This window comes from Delphinus delphis, chromosome 11, assembly GCF_949987515.2.
Source record: "Delphinus delphis chromosome 11, mDelDel1.2, whole genome shotgun sequence".
Taxonomy (NCBI): Eukaryota; Metazoa; Chordata; class Mammalia; order Artiodactyla; family Delphinidae; genus Delphinus; species Delphinus delphis.
Window position 1 is genome coordinate 34,515,596 of NC_082693.1, and position 15,495 is coordinate 34,531,090.

The following is a 15,495-nucleotide window of genomic DNA, read 5'->3' on the forward strand; positions in this document are numbered from 1 at the left end:
CCTTCTTGATAGCAAAATCGATTCTATTATTCTCAGATGTTTTTATTAGTTTCCTGTAGCTGCTAATTAACAAATTAGCACAAAGTGGGTGGCCTAAAACAACAGAAATTTATTCTCTCACAGTTCTAAAGGCCAGAAGTCCAAAATCATAGCTGCCATCCCTCTGAAGGCTCTAAGGGAGAATCCTTCCTTACTTCTTCCAGCTTCTAGTGGCTGTTGGCATTTCTTGATTTGTGGCCACACCACTCCAATCTCTGCCTCTACGGTCACATTGCTTCTTCCTCGTCTGGGGGGTCTCAAATCTTCCCCTGCCTTACTTTCATAAGGACGCTTGTCATTGGATTTAAGACCCAATCAGATAATCCAGGATGATCTCTTCATTTCAATATCCTTAACTTAATTGCATCTGCAAAGAACCTTTTTCCAAATAAAGTAACATTCACAGGTTCCAAAATTAGGATGTGGACATATCTTCTGGAGTGTCACCATTCAACCATCAACCTGCTACAGATGTTTGAGGCTTTTGATACTCTTGATCGTTGCTTCTTCTTGACACACTCCTTTTTCTCTTCTTTGACACTGCACTAAACTGATCCCCCTCTTAACTTGGCTCACAGTGTCCAGAGTATTATTGTTGTACATTACTCTGGATGTTACTGTGAGGGTGTTTTGGGGATGAGATTAAAGTTTAAGATGGTAGACTTTGAGTAAAGCTGATTGTCCTCCACAATGTGGATGGGCCTCTTCTAATTAGTTGAAGACCTTACTAGAACAAAGACAGAACTCTCTAGAGCAAGAACAAATTCTGCCAGCAGACTGCCTTTTGAATTGAATTGAAACTCTTCCCTGAGTCTCCAGTCTGCGGGATTACCCCATCAGATTTTGGACTCGTCAAGTCTCCACAGTTGCCTAAGCCATTTGCTTAAAATAAGTCTCTCTTTCTGAATATACACACATCCCGTTGATTCTGTTTCTCTGGAGAACCCTGACTAATACCCTTTAACTCCTTCTCTGTCTTCTTTACCTCATTCGTCGACATGTGAAAAATGAATTCATTATATCTTCATCCAACTAGACCTACTCTAGACTTCAGTGTTTCTCAATGTGATATCATCACTTAAAAACAGGTCCTTCTAACCTGCTACACAGCTGACTCCAGACCTGGGAGGCCTTGCTTATATTAACCACATCGCATGTATCAGATACAAAATTAACATAGATCGTAATTAAATTGCTCAAATTTGGAACTTTGAGGCTGAACTCTTCCATATCCAATCTATATTCAGTGAACCACTCTTGTCAATTACCTAGCAAAGTTCAATGAAGTAGGCGATTAATGTTTAAAAAAAAGAAAAAGAAGACAGAATAGGCAATTAATGTTAAAAAAGAATAAAGTATCCCATTTACCCAGTCCCTCACTTATACCTCTTTCAAATCCTCACATCTGATTATTTTCCAAATCTTATAGATTCAACCATTTTACTTTCAGAAGCAAAACATCTTCGGGTTCCCTTTTTTGTGTCTTGTTGCTCTACTCTTCTTACCTTACCTTATATTATTTTCTATATTGACCCCATATGAACAAATCCGTGCTCAGCTGTCAAGTTCATTTCCTGAAATGCTCTTTGACTGGTCAATCCTCCACATGCTGACTCTCAGTGCCTCCCCCTACCTACAGAATATGGTCCAAGCTCATCAGCCTGGCACCCAAGGCCCTCTGCCATGTCTTTCCTAACTGTGCCCTATGCCCCAATCAAACTACACTGCACTGTCTTATGCTGTTTTACTGATCTGGAAGACAACTCCTTACTCCCTAACTATACACCCAGCACTTTTCTGCTGTCTCTGCCTTTTAATAGTTAACCCATCCTTTGGAGCCATATCAACTTCCATGAAACCTTTTTTCAGTGTCAAATATGTAAGAAGTCTTGTTTCTTTAAATGCCTTTAGCATTTTGTGTGTCTGTTCTAGCACCTCTCTTACTCTTTTCTGTAGTCATAGATGTACTTGAACTTACTGCAGTCTTCCTATTAGACTGTGTAATCCTTGATATCAAGGACTTTATCTTGCTCCTTTTTGCATCTCACATGTATTTATTACTTATTTATTCATTTGTTCTTCCATTCAATACACTGTTTCTCAAATTGGGGATATAATCATGATCACAGTGCTCTGTAAACATTTGTGGAATTTAAAAGATCTTGATGACTTTTATTTTACATGTGGAAATGAATGTTGATAAGTCGCTTATCCTCAGTGGAACTGCAAAATAAGGATGCTGAACAGTTTTCCAAGAATGCTTTTTTAAGTTATCAAACTGTATGATTCTTTGGTAATTTAAATGATTGTATATCCACTCAGTAAAACAACTGTTTGGAAACAGTTCCAATTAGTTTATGCAATTCAACCAAATTTCTTTTGAAAAATCTGCATTGTAAGATTTTTCTTTAAAAAACCTTTATTTTTATGGTAACTATTTTTATGTTTTTAGCGGTGACTACTCAGACAGTTATAAAAATTGCCTCCTCTCACCCTACCTCTTTCTTTAAAAACTGATGTAAAACAGTGGCACCTTATTGTCGGCCCTATCAAATTATGTATTCTTATTCCTATAATTTATATGTATGAATCCTCTGCTCTAAGCATGAATATTTTCCCACTTTTCCTCATCTATTATGTCTCCAGATGTTAAACATTTGTCAGAACTGTCATAATAATAGTACCTTTGATTTGTATAATGGTTTAAAATTTTGAAAGAACACAGGTAGACTTATTTGAGCACCAATATAATCCCATCTGACAGGCTGAATGATGTATTATCAGGTTTTATTTTTTAACTTTCAGAGATTTGAAAACCTGAGGGATAGAGAGAGGAAGTCAGCAGCTTTTAAGGCTAGGGCAGGTGTTTACAAGAGACGGAAACCATTTTAAGCCAATGTATGCAAATAACAGGAGAATCTCATGTATCCCAAGAGCCTGACTTCATTTCTGCTTCTCTCTTTTTCTCTCTCTCTCCTAACAGGATCTCTCTGCTTGTGCACTCAAAATGACAGAACATGGCCACCTTACCTTCCCAATTGACTGTCATAGTTCTAGCCATATGCAGAGATTGAATAGTTGTTTCTAAGTTCCAAATTCCTAGGAGAGCATATGATTGACCCTGCTTGGCTCAGGTATCAAATCATCCTTGGCCAAGTTGGCTGGTTTACCCAGTGCACACTGCTCCATGAATGAAAGGCAATTACCGTAGGAGGGGAGATGGATCTTGGATCTGAAAAATAGTCTTAGAATTTATACGTTTTACAATTTGGTGGAGCTGGTGCTTAGAACCTCAGAAGTCACAAATCAACTGCATCCCAAGGGCAGTTAAATAACATAAATGAAAAAAGGTGAGAGATGGAGGCTGCAGTACCCGGATGGGCCACAGGCTCAATCTAAAGGGAGCTGCTACTACTCAACTCCAGCTCCATGGGAGTATGGGCCTGGGCAACCAATCTTCTGATTTTCAAATAAACTCAGAAATTGGGATTTTATGTAAAATCTCTGTTTAATTTTTTTTAAATCCCAATGAGTGAGAAAAGAAAAGAAAAATAAAAGCCATGACTGCAGGTCATATCTGAACTATCAACTTGTAGTTTAGTACTTCTGACCTAGATCTGTCTGGTCAATTGTCAAATAATGACATTGAAAAACTCACATCCAAGGTAGCTTCAAGATGGCGGAGGAGTGAGACGTGGATATCACCTTCCTCTCCACAGATACATCAGAAATACATCTACCTGTGGAACAACTCCTACAAAACACCTACTGAACGCTGGTAGAAGACCTCAGACTTCCCAAAAGGTAAGAAACTCCCCACATACCCGGGTAGTGCAAAAGAAAAAAGAAAAAAAGGAGACAAAGAATAGGGATGGGACCTGCACCAGTGGGAGGGAACTGTGAAGGAGGAAAAGTTTTCACACACTAGGAAGCCCCTTCACTGATGGAGACGGGGGGTGGCGGGGGAGAAGCTTCAGAGCCATGGAAGAGAGTGCAGCAACAGGGGTGCAAGGGCAAAGCAGAGATTCCTGCACAGAGAATCACTGACGACCAGCACTCCCCATTCCAAGAAGCTTGTCTGCTCACCCGCCGGAGTGGGCGGGGGCTGGGAGAAGAGGCTCGGGCTTCAGAGGTCAGATCACAGGGAGAGGACTGGGGTTGGCGGCATGAACACAGCCTGAAGGGGGCTAGTGCGCCACAGCTAGCCAGGAGGGAGTCCGGGAAAAAGTCTGGACCTGCCTAAGAGGCAAGAGACCATTGTTTCGGGGTGCGCGAGGACAGGGGATTCAGAGCACCGCCTAAAAGAGCTCCAGAGACGCGCGCGAGCCACGGCTATCAGCACGGACCCCAGAGACAGGCTTGAGACGCTAAGGCTGCTGCTGCCGCCAAGAAGCCTGTGAGCAAGCACAGGTCACGATCCACACCTCCCTTCCCGGGAACCTGTGCAGCCGGCCATTGCCAGGGTCCTGTGATCCAGGGCCAACTTCCCCGGGAGAATGCACAGCGCGCCTCAGGCTGGTGCAACGTCACGGCGGCCTCTGCCGCCGCAGGCTCGCCCCGCCTCCGTACCCCTCCCTCCCCCCCGGCCTGAGCGAGCTAGAACCCCCGAATCAGCTGCTCCTTTAACCCCATCCTGTCTGGGCCGGAAAGGATGCCCTCAGGTGACCTACACACAGAGGCAGGGCCAAATCCAAAGCTGAACCCAGGAGCTGTGAGAACAAAGAAGAGAAAGGGAAATTTCTCCCAGCAGCCTCAGAAGCAGCGGATTAAATCTTCACAATCAACTTAATGTACCCTGTATCTGTGGAATACGTGAATAGACAACAAATTATCCCAAAATTGAGGTGAGGGACTTTGGGAACAACGATACATATATTTTTTTCCTTTTGCTCTTTTTGTGAGTGTGAATGTGTATGCTTCTTTGTGTGATTTTGTCTGTATAGCTTTGCTTTTACCATTTGTCCTAGGGTTCTGTCTGTACTTTTTTTTTTTTTTAATATACTTTTTAGCACTTATCATTGATGGATTTAGTTTTTGGTTTGGTTTTTCTCTTCTTTCTTTTATTTATTAATTTTTATTTTTTAAAAATTTTAATAATTATTTGTTATTTTAATAACTTTATTTTGTTTATTTATTTACTTTTTTTCTGATTTTCTCCCTCTTCTTCTGAGCCATGTGGCTGACAGGGTCTTGGTGTTCCGACCGGATATCAGGCCTGTTTCTCTGAGGTGGGAGAGCCGAGTTCAGCACATTGGTCCACTAGAGACCTCCTGGCTCCATGTAATATCAAATGGCAAAAGCTCTCCCAGAGGTCTCGATCTCAACGCTAAGACCCAGCTCCACTCAACGAGCAGCAAGCTACAGTGCTGGACACCCTATGCCAAACAACTAGCAAGACAGGAACACAGCCCCATCCATTAGCTGAGAGCCTGCCTAAAACCATAATAAGGTCACAGAAACCCCAAAACACACAACCAGACATGGTCCTGCCCACCAGAAAGACAAGATCCAGCCTCATCCACCAGAATACAGGCACCAGTCCCCTCCACCAGGAAGCCTACACAACCCACTGAACCGACCTTAGCCACTGGGGGCAGACACCAAAAACAACTGGAACTACGAACCTGCAGTCTGCGAAAAGGAGACCCCAAACACGGTAAGTTAAGCAAAATGAGAAGATACAGAAACACACAGCAGATGAAGGAGCAAGGTAAAAACCCACCAGGCCAAACAAATGAAGAGGAAATAGGCAGTCTACCTGAAAAAGAATTCAGAGTAATGATAGTAAAGATGATCCAAAATCTTGAAAATAGAATGGAGAAAATACAAAAAATGTTTAACAAGGACGTAGAAAAACTAAAGAACAAACAAACAATGATGAACAACACAATAAATGAAATTAAAAATTCTCTAGAAGTAATCAATAGCAGAATAACTGAGGCAGAAGAATAGATAAGTGACCTGGAAGATAAAATAGTGGAAATAACTACCGCAGAGTAGAATAAATAAACAAGAATGAAAAGAATTGAGGACAGTCTCAGAGACCTCTGGGACAACATTAAACGCACCAACATTCGAATTATAGGGGTCCCAGAAAAAGAAGAGAAAAAGAAAGGGACTGAGAAAATATTTGAAGAGATTATAGTTGAAAACTTCCCTAATATGGGAAAGGAAATAGTTAACAAGTCTAAGAAGCGCAGAGAGTCCCACACAGGATAAATCAAAGGAGAAACACACCAAGACACATATTAATCAAACTATCAAAAATTAAATACGAAAAAGAAATATTAAAAACAGCAAAGGAAAGACAACAAATAACACATAAGGGAATCCCCATAAGGTTAACAGCTGATATTTCAGCAGAAACTCTGCAAGCCAGAAGGGAGTGGTAGGACGTATTTAAAGTGATGAAAGGGAAAAACCTACAACCAAGATTACTCTACCCAGCAAGGATCTCATTCAGATTCAACAGAGAAATTAAAACCTTTACAGACAAGCAAGAGCTAAGAGAATTCAGCACCACCAAACCAGCTATACAACAAATCCTAAAGGAACTTCTCTAGGCAGAAAACACAAGAGAAAGAAAAGACCTACGATAACAAACCCCAAACAATTAAGAAAATAGTATTAGGAACATACATATCAATAATTACCTTAAATGTAAATGGATTAAATGCTCCAACCAAAAGGCATAGACTGGCTGAATGGATACAAAAGCAAGACCCGTATATATGCTGTCTACAAGAGACTCAGTTCAGACCTAGGGACACATATAGACTGAAAGTGAGGGGATGGAAAAAGAAATTGTATGCAAATGGAAATCAAAAGAAAGCTGGAGTAGCAATTCTCATATCAGACAAGGTAGACTTTAAAATAAAGACTATTACAGGAGACAAAGAAGGACACTGCATAATGATCAAGGGATCAATCCAAGAAGAAGATATAACAATTGTAAATATTTATGCACCCAACATAGGAGCACCTCAATACATAAGGCAAATACTAACAGCCATAAAAGGGGAAATCGACAGTAACACAATCATAGTGGGGACTTTAACACCCCACTTTCACCAATGGACAGATCATCCAAAATGAAAATAAAAAAAGGAAACACAAGCTTTAAATGAAGCATTAAACAAGATGGACTTAACTGATATTTATAGGACATTCCATCCAAAAACAACAGAATACACTTTCTTCTCAAGTGCTCATGGAACCTTCTCCAGGATAGATCATATCTTCAGTCACAAATCAAGCCTTGGTAAATTTAAGAAAATTAAAATCATATCAAGTATCTTTTCCGACCACAACGCTATAGTTCTAAATATCAATTACAGGAAAAAGTCTGTAAGAAATACAATACATGGAGGCTAAACAATACACTACTTAATAACAAAGGGATCACTGCAGAAATCAAAGAGGAAATAAAAAAATACCTAGAAACAAATGACAAAACACGATGACCCAAAACCTATGGGATGCGGCAAAAGCAGTTCTAAAAGGGAAGTTTATAGTAATACAATCCTACCTCAAGAAAGAAGAAACACCTCAAATAAACAACCTAACCTTATACCTAAGGCAATTAAAGAACAAAAATAACCCAATGTTAGCAGAAGGAAAGAAATCATAAAGATCAGATCACAAATAAATGAAAAGAGATAAAGGAAACAGTAGCAAAGACCAATAAAACTAAAAGATGGTTATTTAAGAAGATAAACAAAATTGATAAACCATTAGCCATACTCATCAGGAAAGAAAGGGACAAGACTCAAATCAATAGAATTAGAAATGAAAAAGGAGCAGTAACAACTGACACTGCAGAAATACAAAGGCTCATGAGAGATTACTACAAACAACTATATGCCAATAAAATGGACAACCTGGAAGAAGTGGACAAATTCTTAGAAAAGCACAACCTTCCAAGACTGAAGCAGGAAGAAATAGAAAATATAAATAGACCAATCATAAGCACTGAAATTGAAACTGTGATTAAAAATTTTCCAACAAACAAAAGCCTAGGACCAGATGGCTTCACAGGCAAATTCTATCAAATATTTAGAGAAGAGCTAACACTTATCCTTCTCAAACTCTTCCAAAATATAGCAGAAGGAGGAACACTCCCAAACTCATTGTACGAGGTTACCATTGCCCTGATACTAAACCCAGAAAAGGATGTCACAAAGAAAGAAATCTACAGGTCAATATCACTGATGAACATAGCTGCAAAAGTCCTCAACAAAATACTAGCAAACAGAATCCAACAGCACATTAAAAGGATCATACACCATGATCAAAGGGGTTTATCCCAGGAATGCAAGGATTATTCCATATACGCAAATCAATCAATGTGATACACCATGTTAACAAATTGAAAGAGAAAACCATATGATCATCTCAGTAGATACAGAGAAGGCTTTTAACAAAATTCAACCCTGATTTATGAAAAAAACCCTCCAGAAAGTAGGCAAAGAGGAAACTTACCTCAACATAATAAAGACCATATATGACAAACCCACAGCCAACATCGTTCTCCATGGTGAAAAACTGAAACCATTTCCACTAAGATCAGGAAGAAGACAAGGTTGCCCACTCTCACCACTCTTATTCAACATAGTTTTGGAAGTTTTAGCCACAGCAATCAGAGAAGAAAAAGAAATAAAAGGAATCCAAATCGGAAAAGAAGAATTAAAGTTGTCACTGTTTGCAGATGACATGATACTATACATAGAGAATCTTATGGATGCTACCAGAAAACTACTAGAGCTAATCAATGAATTTGGTAAAGTAGCAGGATACAAAATTAATGCACAGAAATCTCTTGCATTCCTATACACTAATGATGAAAAATCTGAAAGGAATCACTCCCATTTACCACTGCAACAAAAAGAATAAAATATCTAGGAATAAACCTACCTAAGGAGACAAAAAACAAAAGTATGCAGAAAACTATAAGACACCAAAGAAAGAAATTAAAGATGATACAAACAGAAGGAGAGATATAACATGTTCTTGGTTTGGAAGACTCAACATTGTGAAAATGACTATACTACCCAAAGCAATCTACAGATTCAATGCAATCCCTATCAAACTACCACTGGCATTTTTCACAGAACTAGAACAAAAAATTTCACAATTTGTATGGAAACACAAAAGACCCCGAATAGCCAAAGCAATCTTGAGAAAGAAAAACGGAGCTGGAGGAATCAGGCTCCCTGAGTTCAGACTATACTACAAAGCTACAGTAATCAGGACAGTATGGTTCTGGCACAAAAACAGAAATATAGATCAATGGAACAGGATAGAAAGCCCAGAGATAAACCCACTCTCATATGGTCACATTTTTGATAAAGGAGGCAAGAATATACAATGGAGAAAAGACAGCCTCTTCAATAATTGGTGGTGGGAAAACTGGACAGCTACATGTAAAAGAATGAAATTAGAACACTCCCTAACACCATACACAAAAATAAACTCAAAATGGATTAAAGACCTAAATTTGAAGCCAGACAGTATCAAACTCTTCGAGGAAAACATAGGCAGAACTCTCTATGACATAAATCACCGCAAGATCCTTTTATTTATTTATTTTTTTTTACATCTTTATTGGAGTATAATTGCTTTACAGTGGTGTTCTAGTTTCTGCTTTATAACAAAGTGAATCAGCTATACATATACATATGTTCGCATATGTTTTCCCTCTTGGGTCTCCCTCCCTCCCACCCTCCCTATCCCACCCCTCTAGGTGGTCACAAAGCACCAAGCTGATCTCCCTGCGCTGTGCGGCTGCTTCCCACTAGCTATCTCTTTTACGTTTGGTAGTGTATATATGTCCATGCCACTCTCTCACTTTGTCACAGCTTACCCTTACCCTTCCCCATATCCTCAAGTCCATTCTCTAGTAGGTCTGTGTCTTTATTCCTGTCTTACCCCTAGGTTCTTCATAACATTTATTTTTTCTTAAATTCCATATATATGTGTTAGCATACGGTATTTGTCTTTCTCTTTCTGACTTACTTCACTCTATGACAGACTCTAGGTCCATCTACCTTATTACAAATACCTCAATTTTTTTTCGTTTTATGGCTGGTTAATTTTTGACCAACCTCCTAGAGAAATGGAAATAAAAACAAAAATAAGCAAATGGGACCTAATGAAACATAAAAGCTTTTGCATAGCAAAGGAAACCATAAACAAGATGAAAGGACCACCCTCAGAATGGGAGAAAATATTTGCAAATGAAGCAACTGACAAAGGATTAATCTCCAAAATTTACAAGTAGCTCAAGCAGCTCAATATCAAAAAAAAAAAAAAAAAAAAAAACCAATCCAAAAATGACAGAACACCTAAATAGACATTTCTCCAAAGAAGATATACAGACTGCCAACAAACACATGAAAGAATGCTCAACATCACTAATCATTAGAGAAATGCAAATCAAAACTACACACCAGTAGAATGGCCATCATCAAAAAATCTACAAACAATAAATGCTGGAGAGCGTGTGGAGAAAAGGGAACCCTCTTGCACTGTTAGTGGGAATGTAAATTGATACAGCCTTTATGGAGAACAGTAAGGAGGTTCCTTAAAAAGCTAAAAATAGAACTATCAGTAATCCTGCTACTGGGCATATACCCTGAGGTAACCATAATTCCAAAAGAGTCATGTACCACAATGTTCATTGCAGCTCTATTTACAATAGCCAGGACATGGATGCAACGTTAAGTGTCCATCGACGGATGAATGGGTAAAGAAGATGTGGCACATATATATAGTGGAATATTACTCAGCCATAAAAAGAAACGAAATTGAGTTATTTGTAATGAGGTGGATGGACCTAGAGTCTGTCATACAGAGTGAAGTAAGTCAGAAAGCGAAAAACAAATACCGTATGCTAACACATATATATGGAATCTAAAAAAAGAAAAAAATATGGTTCTGAAGAATCTAGAGACAGGACAGGAATAACGACGCAGACCTACTAGAGAATGGACTTGAGGACACGGGGAAGGGGAAGGGGAAGCTGGGACGAAGTGAGAGAGTGGCATGGACATATATACACTACCAAGTGTAAAATAGATAGTTAGTGGGAAGCAGCCGCATAACACAGGGAGATCAGCTCGGTGCTTTGTGACCACCTAGAGGGGTGGGATAGGGAGGGTGGGAGGGAGACGCAAAAGGGAGGAGATATGGGGATATATGTATATGTATAGCTGTTTCACTTTGTTATAAAGCAGAAACTAACACACCATTGTGGAGCAATTATACTCCAATAAAGATGTTAAAAAATAATGAAAAATAAAAACTCACATCCTCCATAAAGTTTTTATACAATGGAAGAAAATACAGTGTGTACAGCATTAATGTAAGTAGTACACATTTGTATATAATGGGTATACACATAAAACATACAGAATCATTCATCCACCTTGTGTCTGAATGAGAAACTTGATGGAAGCAATCATTTCTTCTTTACTTTGTGAGATAATTTATTATAAAGAGCTGCACTATTTGCTTTAGGCTTTCATAAAGAACAAACCCTGTTACAGGATAAAAAGCCGTGTAGAAGCTATATGTCCCTGAACAAAAATTTTTAACCTGAGTCTCAGTTTTCTCTTATGTCAATATGATGTCTCATGATTGTCATGGACATCAAGTGAGATACGATTTTATAAAGCTTTTGACATGTATTAGGTGCTCAGTGTATGTTAGGCTTCATATCTGCTAGTTGGAATTAAGTTCAACACAATACTGTATTTTTGAAGCATACAGTATGAAACATACAGTGTGTTTCAAAATAATGTCATTAAAAACAGAGCAAGTAAAGTTAGATTGAATTTCCAAACATCAAAATCAATGATCCAATGTTGGTTTCTTATGTAGGTTCATAAAACCACAGTATCACTGTTAACTGCTTTGTCTCATTTACATTAGAGTTATAAAGCATCAAATAAGAACAATAACCCTTGGTCATTAAAAAAAAATAGATCAAGCATTAAGCAACTTTTTATATGCATGTAATTATAACCCCCAACAATCTGTAATAAACACCTGGCAATATTGCTGTAACTTTTAACACAATAGAGTATACCACAGAAGATTCTTCCATTTCAGTGAGGCTCTGTGTGTTTGAGTGAATCACCAAGGAAACAGAGCAGTTTGGGTTAAAGATCAGTTCCAGCAAATAATATCGCTTTGTTACTCTACCTGAGTGAAATCTGGGCTGAAGTAATCTTAAGTGATATGTACTTTCTAATGAAACAGTGAACGCTTTGGTTCAAAAGAGCTGTTTATAATGACAAGGATGCATATTGGAATCAAAGTGCAGGAAAGCACAAGGCAACCAGCTTTTTCATGCATTATTTAAAGTGGGATTTTTTCACCCTGCTTTGGAGAAGTGCCTTGGCAACAGGATCTTGAACCTCATTCTCATTATCTCTAATGTCTTCATGTGAGTAGGATGGTTTAAATGGCTAATGGGGGTATTTGCAAACTACTTTGAAAATACACTACTCTTTCCTTCCCTGTTTCTTTGTCTTTTCTAGGGATTCTAATTCACAACTAAGCTCACCTAACATTTTAAGAGCACGCATGAGAAAGCCTCTCTAATACTAAGTCCAAAATGGGGGACAACCTTCTATGTCCTTTAAGTATTTTTGTAGTCACAACAGAGGCAACTTCAGCATTTCCATATTAGAGGAATTTAGGGCTGGAATCTGCAGTCTAGTTTGAAAGCAGTGCAAGGGGTTGTGAAGCTGAGCTAACCTAGCAGGGGGTTTTGTGCTTGTGTATGTGCATCTGTGTGTGAGATAAACTTGAGAAAACCATTCATATCAAATAATTGAGGGGGGGTGGAGTTACAGCTGAGCAAGATTATGGGAGGGTTAAGGCCCCTTCACGCTCATCCTAAACTACCCTTTGGAGGTGTCTGAAAACCATAATTTCATTGTTGGGATCCAAAACGGATTAACATTTTACTAAGTACAGCTCCTTAACAAGCTCTTAACAAAGCTTCAGTGTATCCTATTCTGCTTTTTAGGGGTAGACTAGATTCATGTGGTGACTTTTATTTAGGGATGTGCCAGTAAAGGAGTTAACTTACATTTTATATGTTAATGATGGGCACAGTAGTACAATGAATTCCAGGAAAGGGAATGTTCAAAAGTCATTGAATAATTATATTGAATCATATGTATTTTTAATAGCTTTCGGTGAGACTTGTGGGTACTACACAATATTCTTCTTTCTTAATAAGAAAGCTCAGATTTTATTTGGTATGGCAAGGTACCCAGATAAAAGTTTGCAATTCTACCTCACTTGCAGCTTGATGTGACCTTGTGATTAAATTCTGGCCAATGAGATGGAAAAGCTGTTAGGTGAGTCTTGAAGGCTCCTTAAAAAAAGGCTAAGTAGCTGGTGAGGACCCTTTTTAATTTCCCGACTTCTCCTGTTTCCTACTAGGATGAGGATGTGAGGGCTGAAGTTTTAGCTGCTGTCTTAGACCTGAGGCAACCTTGATGAGAAAAGCCACAAATCTGGAGAGTGGAAAAGAAAGACAGAGGGGAATCTCTCTCTCATATCAGACCTGGCATGCCTACCTTCAGACTTCCTTTACATGTAAGCAAAACATCTTCTGGGACTTCTGTGGTAGCGCAGTGGATAAGATTCCGCGCTCCCAATGCAGGTGGCCTGGGTTCAATCCCTGGTCAGGGAACTGTATCCCACATTCATGTCACAACTAAGAGTTCACATGCCACAACTAAGGAGCCCATGTGCTGCAACTAAGGAGGCCGTGAGCCGCAACTAAGGAATCCTGGAGCCGCAACTAAGATCCGGTGCAACCAAAAAAATAAATAAATATTTAAATATTAAAAAAAAAAAAGAAAAACATCTTCCATCCTATTTAAGCCACTATTATTTCCAGTCTCCGTTATTAGCAGCCACATATATTTCATAAGTGAGAGATTTTGTTTCACCAAAACTGTTCCGTTTAGTTCATAGAGACCCAGGATAGCAGGTTTGTAAAATGAGAGGTGTTGTTATCCAAATCCCTTTGGTTTCTGAATTTTGGATAACAATGAGCGAGAATTTGGTTAGCAAGGGTTACATGTAGTTTTAAAGGTGAAATCACAGCTAGTTGGTATTCTACATTCCCTGTAATCACAAGATAGAAAGCATCAAAGTTTTCCTTTAACTTTGCTAAATAAGAGAAGCAAATCCTCCTAGACGTAAAAATATTCCTTTGTACAAAAGCAGATAAATATGCATTCTTTATCAGATTTAGAAATACTGTAGATCTTACAAAATATATAAATGTTTCTCTATTCTTTAAAAAACCATTTTTAAACTTTAGCAAGACTCACTTCTATAATAACTGCAACATTTGGCATATATTTTTTGAATTTCAACATTTTCCTAAATATTGATTCAATGTTATTTAGGAACTCAAAGAGTCTTCACTGTCTTGAAAAAATATTTAGGAGTCTGTTTGTTGCCTAGCTTTGCCAAATAGCATTGTAAACAGGTATCAATATTCCCTCTCTGAATTTATGATGTCATCTTACAATCCTGGTTTGTACCTCCTTCTTTGTTACCTACTGCCTTAGACTGGACATTATTTTATCTGTTCTCTCTTAAATGAGTTCTCAGAGACAGCTCCTAAAAGAGAAAACTCTTAGGAACAATTTCTCTCTGGTGTGTCATGTCAGTTATGTCTGACCTGTTGTCAGTAGAGAGTCAAGCTTGTTGGAGAATTGAGCGGAATGTGACCAAGGACTCCTCAGGAGCATGGAGACTCGTCTCACCTTTTCTTTCTCTTTACTCACTGCAATGCAGCACATTTTAATACAAATCATGTGCTCCTTGGATTTACTACAGTAAAAGGAAAGTGAAGGATATATTGATATACCAGAGAAAGAAATGGCAAATTCTTACTTTTGTGCTTGCTATTCAGTTATCAGGTTGGCAAAGTTTTCACTAGTTAATGGATTCTTCCATGTACTTCTCATTTCTACCTCCCAGTTCATCACTAGCCTTTTCACTTGGCAATTCTGATCAATCCTTTTTTTTTTTTTTTTCCTGGCCACACTGCACGGCTTGTGGGATCTTAGTTCCCCAACCAGGGATTGAACCCGGGCCCTCGGCAGTGAGAGTGCCGTGTCCTAACCACTGGACTGCCAGGGAGTTCCCTGATCAATCTTATTAAACCAGTTTACTTTGATCCTAGGACTAGGCTGGTCTCTCTCATTAAGAGCAAGCTGAATCTGCCACTCACCTCCCAGGTCCAGTTCCATTTGGCCTCACTATTAGAACTGTGCTGCTTGGAGTCATGTAACTCACTGGCTCAGTGGGTCCATACACCTACCTACTACTCATAATAATACTTTTACCAGTCTTCCCGATGATGCTGGGTGCTGGGTTTCATTCAAGTTTTCTGAACTGTTTTTCCTTTTCACCTTT

The 15,495-nt window shown here is 38.8% G+C and overlaps 1 non-coding gene across 1 annotated transcript; it reads right to left on the bottom strand.

Moving 5' to 3' along the window:
• Positions 1–15,146: 15,146 nt before the first annotated feature.
• On the bottom strand, positions 15,147–15,219 carry TRNAE-CUC (transfer RNA glutamic acid (anticodon CUC)). Its single transcript has one exon. It is a non-coding gene; the product is annotated as a tRNA-Glu (tRNA).
• Between the last annotated feature and the right edge of the window lie 276 nt (positions 15,220–15,495).